Here is a 14154-nt window from a genome sequence, read left to right as displayed (position 1 = left end):
CAGCCTCCCAGGTAGCTGGGACTATGTGTTTGCACCACCACACTTGGCTACTTTTTTTAAAAAACTCTTTGTACAGACAGGGTTTCACCATGTTGCCCAGGCTGGTCTTAAACTCCTGGGCTCAAGTGATTTGCCTGCCTTGGCCTCCCAAAGTGTTGGGATTACAGGCGTGAGCCATGGCACCTGGCCCCAGTATTATTATTTTTTTCTTTTTTTTTTTTTTTTTGAGACGGAGTCTCAGTCTGTCGCCCAGGCTGGAGCACAGTGGCCGGATCTCAGCTCACTGCAAGCTCCGCCTCCCAGGTTTATGCCATTACTCCTGCCTCAGCCTCCCGAGTAGCTGGGACTACAGGCACCAGCCACCTCGCCCGGCTAGTTTTTTGTTTTGTTTTGTTTTTTTTTTTTTTGAGACGGAGTCTTGCTCTGTCGCCCAGGCTGGAGTGCAGTGGTCGGATCTCAGCTCACTGCAAGCTCCACCTCCCGGGTTCACGCCATTCTCCTGCCTCAGCCTCCTGAGTAGCTGGGACTATAGGCGCCCGCCACCTCTCCCGGCTAGTTTTTTTTGTATTTTTTTTAGTAGAGACGGGGTTTCACCGTGTTAGCCAGGATGGTCTCGATCTCCTGACCTCGTGATCCGCCCGTCTCGGCCTCCCAAAGTGCTGGGATTACAGGCTTGAGCCACCGCACCCGGCCGTACTTTTTTAGTAGAGACGGGGTTTCACCATCTCTACTTTACATTACAGGCTTTACACCATCTTTACTTTACATTACAGGCTTGAGCCACCGCGCCCGGCCTATTTGTTTCTTTTTTCTCTGTTGCCCAGGCTGGAACACAGTGGTACGATCTCAGCTCACTCGCTCATTAAGCCACCATGCCCAGCTGCCCAATATTAATTTTAAATTCGTATTACTAACAATAATGTAAAGCAAAGATGCAAAACGCAATAAAGTATTAAAATAAAACTAAATGCAGAATTTCAGAAAAACCCACCACTTGACTGAAAACAAGAGTATTTAAGAATAATCCATCCGGGCGTGGTGGCTCACGCCTATAATCCCAGCACTTTGGGAGGCCGAGACAGGCGGATCACGAGGTCAGGAGATCGAGACCATCCTGGCTAACACGGTGAAACCCCGTCTCTACTAAAAAATACAAAAAACTAGCCGGGCGACGAGGCGGGCGCCTGTAGTCCCAGCTACTCGGGAGGCTGAGACAGGAGAATGGCGTGAACCCGGGAGGCGGAGCTTGCAGTGAGCTGAGAGCCGGCCACTGCACTCCAGCCTGGGCGGCAGAGCAAGACTCCGTCTCAAAAAAAAAAAAAAGAATAATCCATCCGGGCGTGGTGGCTCACGCCTATAATCCCAGCACTTTAGGAGGCTGACGAGGGCGGATCACCTGAGGTCAGGAGTTTGTGACCAGCCTGGCCAACATGTTGAAACCCTGTCTTTACTAAAAACAAAAATTAGCCAGGCGTGGTGGCACACACCTGTAACCCCAGCTACTTGGGAGGCTGAGGCAGAGTCGCCTGAACCTGAGGTGGAGGTTGCAGCAAGCCAAGATAGCGCCACTGCACTCCAGACTGGGTGACAGAGCAAGACTCCGCCTCAAAAAAAAAAAAAAAAAAAAGAATAATTCACTTTAGAGTTAGGCTTGGGGTCCAATTCCAGTCTCCCTCTATTATGAGCTGCGTGACCTTAAGCACATTAACTTATTACCGGAAAAGTGTCCCAATCCAGCCCCCAAGACGGTGTTACTGGACTTCACACAGTAAGAATTCGGGGCAAGTCCATAAAGTGAAGGCAACTTTATTAAGAAAGTAAAGGAAGAAAGTACGGCCACGCCACCGGCAGAGCAGCCCTGAGGGCTGCTGGTCGGCTATTTTTATGGTTATTTCTTGATTATATGCTAAACAAAGGGTGGATTATTCATGAGTTTTCCTGGAAAGATGTGGGAAATTCCCGAAACTGAGGGCTCCTCCCCCTTTTAGACCACACAGAGTAACTTCCTGACGTTGGGTGCTGGTGGGTCTCTTGGCATCCTAATGTATTATAATTAGCATATAATGAGCAGTGAGGACGACCAGAATTCACTTTCGTCCCTATCTTGGTTTTGGTGGGTTTCGGCCAGCTTCTTTACGGCAACCTGTTTTATAGGCAAGGTCTTTGTGACCTGTGTCTTGTGCTGACCTCCTATATCATCCTGTGACTTAGAATGCCTTCACCTCCTAGGAATGCAGCCCACTAGGTCTCAGACTTATTTCATCCAGCACCTATCCAAGATGGAGTCACCCTGGTTCAAATGCCTCTGACAAACTGATCTCTTAACACACCCCCATCCTCCTCATGGTGATGGCCCAGATCACTGGAGAAGTGCTATCTTGTTCCTTCTTGACTGATACTCTACCAGAACTGCTACTTTTGCTTTTTTGGCCACTGCAGACCTCACTTCCCTGAGAAGACTAGCCCCAGTCCACTTTGCTTAGCCTGGGGCTTGGCTCCTGGGAGTCAATGTCAGACATCCTCCTGGTGGCCATGAATCCCTCCCTGAGCCCGTAGTACCTCCACACGCATACTGAGGGCGCTGTCCCACACTTCAAATCTTTCCACTTTCCTTGTATGTTCACCTTAAGAGGGTTAACAGCTTCCGGCCGGGCGTGGTGGCTCACGCCTGTAATCCCAGCACTTTGGGAGGCCGAGGCAGGCAGATCACAAGGTCAGGAGATCGAGATCATCCTGGCTAACACGGTGAAACCCCATCTCTACTAAAAATACAAAAATTTAGCTGGGCGTGGTGGCGGGCGCCTGTAGTCCCAGCTACTCGGGAGGCTGAGACAGGAGAATGGCATGAACCCAGGAGCCGGAGCTTGCAGTGAGCCGAGATCGCGCCACTGCACTCCAGCCTGGGAGACAGAGCGAGACTCCGTCTCAAAAAAAAAAGGGGGGGGGGGGGGTTAACAGCTTCCATTATAACCTCAAGAGTATGAATGAACCAGGGGACTCCTCGATTAAGCTGATCTGAAAAGATGGAAAGAAATGGTTTGAAAACTTTGTTTCCAAGTAGACGGGGTCTACTTACTGAACCACTCAGGTTCTGTAAGTGTGAGTCAATTCAGAAGGATCTTCGTGCAATATTCCAGGATGTGATGCTACCTCTGCTGTACCTGCACCCTCTCCAGAGTGGCACACGGGGAGGAGGCTCATGCTTACGTGTAAGACTCAGAGTAGGTGTGTGAAGGCTTGCAGCTGGAAGGAAGACAGACCAGAACAAAGCTGCCTCCTCTCTTTTTTTTTTTTTTTTTGAGATGGAGCCTTGCTCTGTCACCCAGGCTGGAGTGCAATGGCGCAATCTCGGCTCACTACAACCTCCATCTCTCAGGTTCAAGCAATTCTCCTGCCTCAGCCTCCCGAGTAGCTGGGATTACAGGCGAGCACCACCATGCTCAGTTTTTGCATTTTTAGTAGAGACGGGGTTTCACCATGTTGGCCAGGCTGGTCTACCAACTCCTGACCTCATGATCCGCCCACCTCGGCCTCCCAAAGTGCTGGGATTTCAGGCGTGAGCCACCGCACCAAGCCACTGCCTCCTCTCTAATTAATGAAACATTTACCAGACATTTGTACACACCACATCCAAGCCAAGAGCAAATCCTTCTGGCTTCACTTTCTAAATAAATTCAGACCCTGGGGAGTCATTGTTTAATGGGTATAAACTTTCGGTTTTGTGAGATGAAAGGAGTTTGGAGACTGGCTGCACAATGATGGGAATGTACTTGACACCACTGAACCGCACCCTTCAAAATGGTAGAGATGGGAAAAGTTTGCTGTAGTTTACATTTTTTTAAAAAATCCACATACATACGAATACGCTCAGACACAGCCATTTCTTATCCTCCTTCCTGCTCACCTGAAAGGTCACAAAAGCCAAGTAACCAGCCTCCCTGTTCCCGGTTCTTACTCAGCAACCAGAGCGAAGCTTCTGCAACAGCGGGTCTTCAACTTTGGGGTCTCAGATCCCTGTACACCAAAAAGTTACTGAGGGCCCCAAACAGCTTTTGTTTAAATGGATTGGTCAGTCAGTTGATCATCCATCCATCCATCCATCCATCCATCAGCATTTACTACATTGAAAATTAAAACCAGCCCGGGGGTGGTGTCTCATGCCTGTAATTCCCAGTGTGTTGGGAGGTGGGTCAGATCACTTGAGGTCATGAGTTTGAGACCAGCCTGGCCAACATGGTGAAACCCTCCTGTCTTTACTAAAAATACAAAAATCAGCTGGGTGTGGTGACACGCACCTGTAGACCCAGCTACTCAGGAGGCTGAGGCAGGAGAACTGCTTGAATCCAGCAGGTGGAGGTTGCAGTAAGCCAAGATCGCACCACTGCACTCCAGCCTCGATGACAGAGCAAGACTCTGTCTCACAAAAGAAAAAGAAAAAAAAGAAAAGCCTGGGCGTGGTGGCTCACGCCTGTAATCCCAGCACTCTGGGAGCCCGAGGCAGGCAGATCACTTGAATTCAGGAGTTCAAGGCCAGCCTGACCAATATGGTGAAACCCTCCTGTCTTTACTAAAAATACAAAAATTAGCTGGGCGTGGTGGCACATGCCTGTAGTCCCAGCTACTCAGGAGGCTGAGGCAGGAGAATCGCTTGAACGCGGGAGGAGAAGGCTGCAGTGAGCTGAGATCTCACCACTGCACTCCAGCCTGGGCAACAGAGTGAGACTATGTCTCAAACAACAACAAAAAAAGATAATTTTAATACTTATTAACTCATTTAAAAACGAAACACATTATATAATACATTCACATAAATAATATTTTTATGAAAATAACTTTCTGAGGGCCGGGCGCAGTGGCTCAAGCCTGTAATCCCAGCACTTTGGGAGGCCGAGACGGGCGGATCACGAGGTCAGGAGATCAAGACCATCCTGGCTAACACGGTGAAACCTCGTCTCTACTAAAAACTACAAAAAACTAGCCGGGCGAGGTGGCGGGCGCCTGTAGTCCCAGCTACCCGGGAGGCTGAGGCAGAATGGCGTGAACCCGGGAGGCGGAGCTTGTAGTGAGCTGAGATCCGGCCACAGCACTCCAGCCTGGGTGACAGAGCGAGACTCCGTCTCAAAAAAAAAAAAAAAAAAAAAAAAGAAAATAACTTTCTGAAAACAAAGCTTACTAAGAGAAGTGGCAACAGTTTTCCGTTTCCCCAAATGTTTGTTGTCTGCTTTCACAGAAGACACCTGGGTTCTCGTCTCTGCCCCCACTCCCCCTGCACTCAGCATGCTGCCCTGCTCCCCTGCATATAGTCTCTAGAAAATGCCACACTGCAGCCTAAGAGAGTGAGAAAAATGTCAAATAATGTCTTAATATTGTTACAATTCTGCCCTCTCGCATCCTGCCAGGGTTTCAGGGACTCATTATCTCACTCCGGCTCTCTGTTCAAAAGGTCCTTCCTGCTGCTCTCACCACCCTCACTCTGTCCCTCTGTTCCAACACCTGAGAAGACAGCAGGGGAGGGCACTGGAGCCCGGGGCCCAGTGGCCTGGGTGGGCCCCGTCTGGGCTCCCAAGGGCCTGCAACCTCAGGGCCTTTGCTTCCTCATCTATAAAACGAGGACAATAACAGTCCCCATCGCATAGGTCATTGTGTGATTAAACATGCAATCACAGGTCATTACAAGTAAAATGCTCAGAAGAGTGTCTGGCACCCACCAAGTATCAAAAGGTGGTGGTGTTATTTCTCCTCCCCAACACACACACACACACACACACACACACACACACACATACACACACACACACACATACATACACATACACACACACACACACACACACACACACACACACACACACACACACACGGACTGTGACGAAGTGGCCTTTTCATTCTCTGCTAATTCCCAATACGTGGAACTATGCTCAGCACACACGCAGGAACTATTTGGGAAATGAGTGAATATTTAAGAAACCTTGAATGTACAAATCATATCAGTTGCCCTGGTTTATGAATTCCCTCACGGAGAAGATAGCTTTGGAGCTGGGAATTCAAAAGATACTGCGAAGGTGTTTCTTAATTTTTGTTTGTTTCTCCAGGTGGATGTTCTGAGCAAGAGAGCTAGAAATCTAGAGGCAACGCATGAAACCAACAGGTCAAAGACATCAGTCTGGAAAAGGTTAAGCTACGGAAGGTTAGATTACAGGGGGGCTTAATATGAAATCAAACCCAGACCATAAAGACCAAAAATAAAATTGTCTTTGAAATCCGTCTTCTCCCCCCATCCATAGGCTGCTCTGAGACAAGAGATTGGCTAAGAAGAGAATAAGGGGCCGGGTGTGGGTGGCTCACGCCTGTAATCCCAGCACTCTGGGAGGCCAAGGCGGGTGGATCACCTGAGGTCAGGAGTTTGAGACCAGCCTGGCCAACATGGTGAAACCCTGTCTCTCCTAAAAAAACACAAAAGTTAGCCAGGCGTGGTGGCGGGTGCCTGTAATCTCACCTACTCAGGAGGCTGAGGCAGGAGAATCGCCTGAACCCAGGAGTTGGAGGTTGCGGTGAGCCAAGATCACGCCACTGCACTCCAGCCTGGGCGACAAGAGCAAAACTCTGTCTCAAAAAACAATTTTTTTTTTTTTTTTTTTTTTAGTTGAGATGAAGTCTCACTCTGTTGCCCAGGCTGGTGTCAAACTCCTGAGCTCAAGCAATTCTTCCACCATGGCCTCCCAAAGTGCTGGGATTACAGGTGTGAGCCACAACACTCAGCTCAGGTATCTTAAAATAAACCACGCTTTGATGTAGGCTGGAAGAAGCTTGGAGTTACAGATGTAAGATAGGTCATTTTAAAGAAAGGACTCCAAAAAAAAAAACTCCATTGTTTGTTACCAATCTTTCATTTTATTTTACTCTATTTTATTTTATTTTTTTTAATTTTTTTTGAGATGGAGTCTCACTGTGTTGTCCAGGCTGAAGTGCAATGAATGGTGCAATCTTGGCTCACTGCAACCTCTGCCTCCCAGGTTCAAGAGATTCTCCTGCCTCAGCCTCCTGAGTAGCTGGAATTACAGACGTGCATCACCACGCTCGGCTAATTTTTTTGTGTTTTAAGTAGAGACAGGGTTTCACCATGTTGGCCAGGCTGGTCTTGAACTCCTAACCTCCGGTGATCTGCCTGCCTTGGCCTCCCAAAGTGCTGGGATTACAGGCATGAGCCACAGCACCCGGCCTCCAATCTTCCATTTTAAAGCAAAAATTGCAAGTTCAATTTGCCATTAATAACAATATTTGATTCCAATTTGGCTTCATACTTTAAGATTTTATTAATAAAATTACAAGCACTATAAATACTAAAAATTATTCTAATATTTGAGTCCATAAAACTCTTGAGACTTAAACTAAATGAATTTATGTCTTTGTTTAACCCAACGGGATGTAAAAATACCAGGCAGAGCACATTACAGAAAATCCATGATGAGTAGTAATGTAAAATGTGTTTCTGCTGCCTGAATGGAAAGGCCTGCAGCTGAAATGGCTAAGGGTTCAGTGGAAAAATAACTGTGTCACTATGTTCCCAGTATTCCAGTTTTATAATTCAAATTTTCTAAATTGCTCTTAAGCTGGCAGTAGAATGAGATCTGGCCAGTTCCAAAGACTGAACTTTTAAATATTTAATGAGTGATATTTTTAATATTTCATCACATTCAATTTGCATTATAAAACATCTATAGAAACAAGTGACCGATGTTTCTGTCATCATCACAAAAAAATGGCAAAGACGAGACTACTGGCCGCAAGTCTAGGAACATGTTACCTATGTCGAAAACTCTATACCTGATTCATTTCATCACATTCTAGCAGGTTTTAAACAACAAACTAAACTGATTCTCCCGCCTCCCTCAGCCTCAGCCATGGCGAGTAGCCGCGGCAGCGAATCTGAATGCAGTGCGGGAGACCATGGACCGGATGTTGAATAAACTGTGTGTTGTGTACCTGCATTTTGACTTTGATCCATCACAGGAGGTGTGGAATTTTCCACTGTGGTGTCATGTCAGTGCTTTAAAAGTTTCGGATAGGCCGGGCGCGGTGGCTCAAGCCTATAATCCCAGCACTTTGGGAGGCCGAGACGGGCGGATCACGAGGTCAGGAGATCAAGACCATCCTGGCTAACATGGTGAAACCCCGTCTCTACTAAAAAATACAAAAAACTAGCCAGGCGAGGTGGCAGGCGCCTGTAGTCCCAGCTACTTGTTAGGCTGAGACAGGAGAATGGCGTGAACCTGGGAGGCAGAGCTTGCAGTGAGCTGAGATCCAGCCACTGCACTCCAGCCTGGGCGACAGAGCGAGACTCCGTCTCAAAAAAAAAAAAGTTTCGGATTTTGGAGCATTTCACATTTCAGATTTTGGGATTAGGAGTATTCAACGTGTACTAATCACACGTTCTGCTTGAGATTTCAAGAATTTAGAATGCTGGCTTAGATATGGAAACTCCTATTTGTGTATGGCTTTATGAACAAGAAATTAACCCAGAAGCTTTATCATCGGTTATTAAGGAGCTTCGCAAGGCTACTGAAGCACTAAAGACTGCTGAAAATATGACAAGCTGACTTTCTGGGGAAATTCTGACAAGATATGTCCAGCTCTGCAAGATGATTTTTTTTTTTTTTTTTTTTTTTTTTTTTTTTTTTTTGAGACGGAGTCTCGCTCTGTCGCCCAGGCTGGAGTGCAGTGACCGGATCTCAGCTCACTGCAAGCTCCACCTCCCAGGTTCACGCCATTCTCCTGCCTCAGCCTCCCAAGTAGCTGGGACTACAGGCGCCCGCCACCTCGCCCGGCTAGTTTTTTGTATTTTTTTTTAGTAGAGACGGGGTTTCACCGTGTTAGCCAGGATGGTCTCAATCTCCTGACCTCGTGATCCACCCGTCTCGGCCTCCCAAAGTGCTGGGATTACAGGCTTGAGCCACCGGGCCCGGCTAAGATCATTTGAAGACTGCACTGTAGTCGGGAATGTACAATGATACTGAATGCAGCAGTGTAGAAAAATTTTCCTTTTTAAAAAAGAACTATAAAACCATAGCATTATAAATCAGTGGGAAGTGGCTTACAGAGAGAACTATCAGATGTGTTTACATCACGTCTTAATTTTTTTTTTCTTTTTTTTTTTTTTTTTTGAGAGGGAGTTTCGCTCTTGTTGCCCAGGCTGGAGTGCAGTGGCTTGATCTCGGCTCACAGCAATCTCCGCTTCCCGGTTTCAAGTGATTCTCCTGTCTCAGTCTCCCAGGTAGCTGGGATTACAGGCGTGCGCCACCACGCCCGGATAATTTTGTATTTTTAGTAGAGATGGGGTTTCTTCATGTTGGTCAGGCTGCTCTTGAACTCCCGACCTCAGCCGATCCGCCCACCTCAGCCTCTCAAAGTGCTGGGATTACAGGTGTGAGTCACCGCGCCCGGCTTATTCACTTTTTTTAACGGCTCTAATGCTTTGACATTACTCATATTTATGTATTCCTTATTGATGGCTCTGATAGCTTTAATTTTCTAAGCACTCTATCAGATTTTGCGCACATCTGCTGTGCCTGAAGTATAGTGGAACCTATCAGTAGTGACGTGTAGTAGTTATGACTTGTTGACATTTCCACTATAAACTTTTAATTTTGAATTGTTTATGCATTAAAACCGTGGATTTATATTGTATCGGGCTGAAAGCTGACAGAATTTCAGTCACTATTTGTGAATTTAGATTTAGATTCATTATGTATGTCGGAATCTTGCTTTTTAAAATACGAGCATGGAAAACATTTCTTGTAATCTGATCTTTAACAAAGAATATTTAGTTTTTAAACAATTTGTTGGGCAGTTAATAGTGTGAACCAGGGTCATTTTTGTATTGAGTAAAAAATTAAACTTCTAGAAACTTAGATTTTAAAAGTAATGACGATGCTTAGGTTAGTATTATTTGTAATTCAAATCATTTATGTTTTCCTATAAATGGAGGCCTAAAAAAATGTATAAAATGAAACATAGCAAACATGCCAAATTCCTGTTTACTTTTATTACATAAAAGTAATTTGAAGCTGGGTGCGGTGGCTCACGCCTGTAATCCCAGCATTTTGGAAGGCTGAGGCAGGCGAATCACAAGGTCAGGAGTTTGAGACCAGCCTGGACAACATGGTGAAACCTCGTCTCTACTAAAAATACAAAAAATTAGCTGGGCATAGTGGCGGGCGCCTGTAATCTCAGCTACTCAGAAGGCTGAGACCAGAGAATTGCTTGAACCTGGGATGAGAAGGTTGCGGTGAGCCAAGATCACTCCACTGCACTGCAGCCTGGGCAACAGAGCGAGACTCCGTCTCAAAAAAAAAACCAAAAAAAAGTAATTTGAGTGCTTGCCTAATAAATCTTGAATGGTTATTTAATAAATTATTAGATAGGTGATGTGTTTCAAAAGAAAAACTAAACTTTGAATGGCATAGTATTAATTTAAAATAATGCAAAAGCAAAGCTGGCAATCAAACCTTCTGTAAGTGCAGGTTGTAGCTGGGCACACACCTATTATTTTAGGATACGACTCGTTTGTTAGGGTTATGGCAGATTTTAGTCATTAGAAATTATTCGATTTTTAAGTCAAGATGAAAAAATATAATAATCAACTTTAGGATTAACATGAATATAAGCTATGCTGCCTCAGCACATCCCAACCCTGTGGGCTAAAGAGAGGCTGGGCCCGGGCCGGGCGTGGTGGCTCACACCTGTAATCCTAGCACTTTGGGAGGCCAAGGCGAGCAGATCACCTGAGGTCAGGAGTTCAAGACCAACCTGGCCAACATGGTGAAATCCTGCCTCTATTGAAAATACAAAAATTAGCCAGGCATGGTGGCACATGCCTATAATCCCAGTTACCCAGGAGGCTGACGCAGAAGAATTGCTGGAACCCGGGAGGCAGAGGCTGCAGTGAGCCAAGATTGCGCCTTTGCACTCTAGCCTGGATGACGGAGCGAGACTCCATCTCAAAAAAAAAAAAAAAAAAAAAAAAAAAACCAGAGAGAGGCTGGACCCATGCCTAAGTCTCACAAGTAACAGGGATTCCAGCAGGTTGGCTGCAGAGCCCACGCGCCAACCACAGGTCCCAGGGTGGCCCTGACATCAATCAACCCAGTACACGAACGGTTCCTTTCTGGTTTATTCACTTATGTGGATGGTTCTTCGCCTACAGTGGTTCAACTTAGGATTTTTAGACTTTACAATGGGTTTATCAAAACATAACCTGACTGTAAGTAAAGTAGCCTTTGTAACTAGAAATCCACGGTTTCCGGTCAGGCGCAGTGGCTCACACCCATAATCCCAATTGGGAGGCCCAGGTAGGAGGACTGCTCGAGTCTAGAAGTTTGAGAGCAGCCTGGGTGACAAGGTGTGATCCCGTCTCTATAAATAAATGTTTTAAAAAATTAGGCTAGGCGCAGTGGCTCATGCCTATAATCCCAACACTTTGGGAGGCTGAGGTGGGGGGATCACCTGAGGTCAGGAGTTTGAGACCAGACTGACCAATGTGGTGAAACTGTTTCTACTAAAAATACAAAAAATTAGGCCGGGCACAGTGTCTCGCACCTGTAATCCCAGCACTTTGGGAGGCTGAGACGGGCGGATCATCTGAGGTCAGGAGTTCGAGACCAGCCATGGTGAAACCCCGTCTCCACTAAAAAAATACAAAAATTGGCCGCGTGGTGTCTCATGTCTGTAATACCAGCACTTTGGGAGGCCGAGGTGGGTAGATGGCCTGAGGTCAGGAGTTCGAGACCAGCCTGGCAAACATGATAAAACCCTGTCTCTACTAAAAACACAAAAATTGCCGGGCGCGGTGGCTCAAGCCTGTAATCCCAGCACTTTGGGAGGCCGAGACGGGCGGATCACGAGGTCAGGAGATCGAGACCATCCTGGCTAACACGGTGAAACCCCGTCTCTACTAAAAATACAAAAACTAGCCGGGCGAGGTGGCAGGCGCCTGTAGTCCCAGCTACTCAGGAGGCTGAGGCAGGAGAATGGCGTGAACCCGGGAGGCGGAGCTTGCAGTGAGTTGAGAGCTGGCCACTGCACTCCAGCCTGGGCGGCAGAGCAAGACTCCGTTTCAAAAAATAAAAAATAAAAAATAAAAATAAAAAAAATAAAAACACAAAAATTAGCCAGGCGTGGTGGTGGGTGCCTGTAACCCCAGCTACTTGGGAGGCTGAGACCGGGGAACTGCTTGAATCTGGGAGGCAGAGGTTGTAGTGAGCCAAGATCACGCTATTGCACTCCAGCCTGGGCAACAAGAGTGAAACTCTATCTCAAGAAAAACAAAAACAAAAACAAAAATTAGCTGGGCACGGTGGCAGGTGCCTGTAATACCAGATACTCAGGAGGCTGAGGCAGGAGAATTGCTTGAACTAGGGAGGCGGAGGTTACAGTGAGCCAAGATTGCACCATTGCACTCCAGCCTGGGCGACAGGAGCAAAACTCCATCTCAAAAAAAAAAAAAAAAAAAAATTAACCGGCGTGGTGGCATGTGCCTGTAACCCCAGCTACTCAGAAGGTTGAGGCAGGGGAATCTCTTGAACCTGGGGGGCGGAGCTTGCAGTGAGCAGAGATTGCGCCACTGCACTCCAGCCTGGGTGACAAAGCGAGACTCCATCTTGGGGGGGAAAAAAAAAATAGCTGGCATGGTGGCACATGCCAGTAGTCCCAGCTACTCGGGAGGCTGAGACAGGAGGAATGTTTCAGCCCAGGAGTTAGAGGCTGCTGTGATCTCACTCTAACCAGTGATCTCACCACTGCAGTCCAGCCCCAGGGAGAGCAAGACTATCTCTAAGGAAAAAAGAAATCCACTGTTTCAAACAAGAGTGTGATGTGTGCCTCTTATCCGGATACATAGGTTGATCACGTCTGCCCTTAAATAACAACAGTTAAATATTTCAAGAGACTGTTGGCATCTCACCTATAAATCCTAGATGATGTTACATGTTTTATTTGCAGACTCAACTTTTAAACCTTGATCTATCATAAGAACCTGCAATTAAGGAACACTGCCAGCAGGTGGCGACAGGTGCCCTTGCACGCTCCAAGTTCTCAGGCTTTGATTTTAAAATCCTGCTATTCCAAAGGCGTCGAACTAGTACACCTTTGTCAAAGATGACCTGCCTAGAAAAGTGTCTTAAACTCTATGTTTAAAATCTCCAGCTGATTCTTTTCTTCCTCAAAAAAGCATTTGGAACTGGTAAAATATCCACAGTTTTTTTTTTTGTTTTGTTTTGTTTTGTTTTGTTTTGTTTTTGAGATGGAGTCTCGCTCTGTCGCCCAGGCTGGAGTGCAGTGGCCGGACCTCAGCTCACTGCAAGCTCCGCCTCCCGGGTTTACGCCATTCTCCTGCCTCAGCCTCCCGAGTGGCTGGGACTACAGGCGCCTGCCACCTCGCCTGGCTAGTTTTTTGTATTTTTTTAGTAGAGATGGGGTTTCACCGTGTTAGCCAGGATGGTCTCGATCTCCTGACCTCGTGATCCGCCCGTCTCGGCCTCCCAAAGTGCTGGGATTACAGGCTTGAGCCACCGCGCCTGGCCTATCCACAGTTTTAAAATAAAAATATAGAAAGGCATTCTCTCTGGGTCTCTAAGTACGGTCCCTAGTCATAAATTCCTTTTTTTTTTTTTTTTTTTTTGAGGGTCTCGCTCTGTCACCCAGGCTGAAGTGCAATAAAACTACAGTGTGTGCCACCACTCCTGGCTAATTTTTGGCATTTTTAGTGGAGAGGGGTTTTCACCATGTTGGCCAGGCTGGTCTTGAACGCCTAACCTCAGGTGATCCATCATGTCTGGCTAAATGTTGTATTTTTAGTGGAGACAGGGTTTCACCATATTGGCCAGTCTGGTCTCGGACTCCTGGCCTCATGTGATCTGCCTGCCTCAGTCTCCCAAAGTGCTGGGATTACAGGCGTGACCCACTGCACCCAGCTGTAAAACAGATTTTTTAATTACTCTTATTTTTTTCCCAAAGACTGAACACTTCCAAAGAATCTCTAGACAGATTCTGTATGCACAGGTTTAAGGGTTTCTTCATCAGAATCCCAAATAAACTAAATCTTAAAGTGTTGATTGAAATACCAAATACATAGCTTAGACATTATTTAGATCAGGGTTT

General features: G+C 46.6%; 1 protein-coding gene across 3 annotated transcripts in view; it reads right to left on the bottom strand.

Moving 5' to 3' along the window:
• Positions 1–14154, bottom strand: part of CLSTN1 (calsyntenin 1) — a 96750-nt gene that overhangs the window by 48149 nt on the left and 34447 nt on the right. The gene's annotated exons all lie outside the window — the stretch shown is intronic.

Source organism: Rhinopithecus roxellana, chromosome 12 (assembly GCF_007565055.1).
Source record: "Rhinopithecus roxellana isolate Shanxi Qingling chromosome 12, ASM756505v1, whole genome shotgun sequence".
Taxonomy (NCBI): domain Eukaryota; kingdom Metazoa; phylum Chordata; class Mammalia; order Primates; family Cercopithecidae; genus Rhinopithecus; species Rhinopithecus roxellana.
The sequence above is the reverse complement of the archived record's forward strand: the minus strand, read 5'-3'. Positions and strand labels throughout refer to the sequence as shown.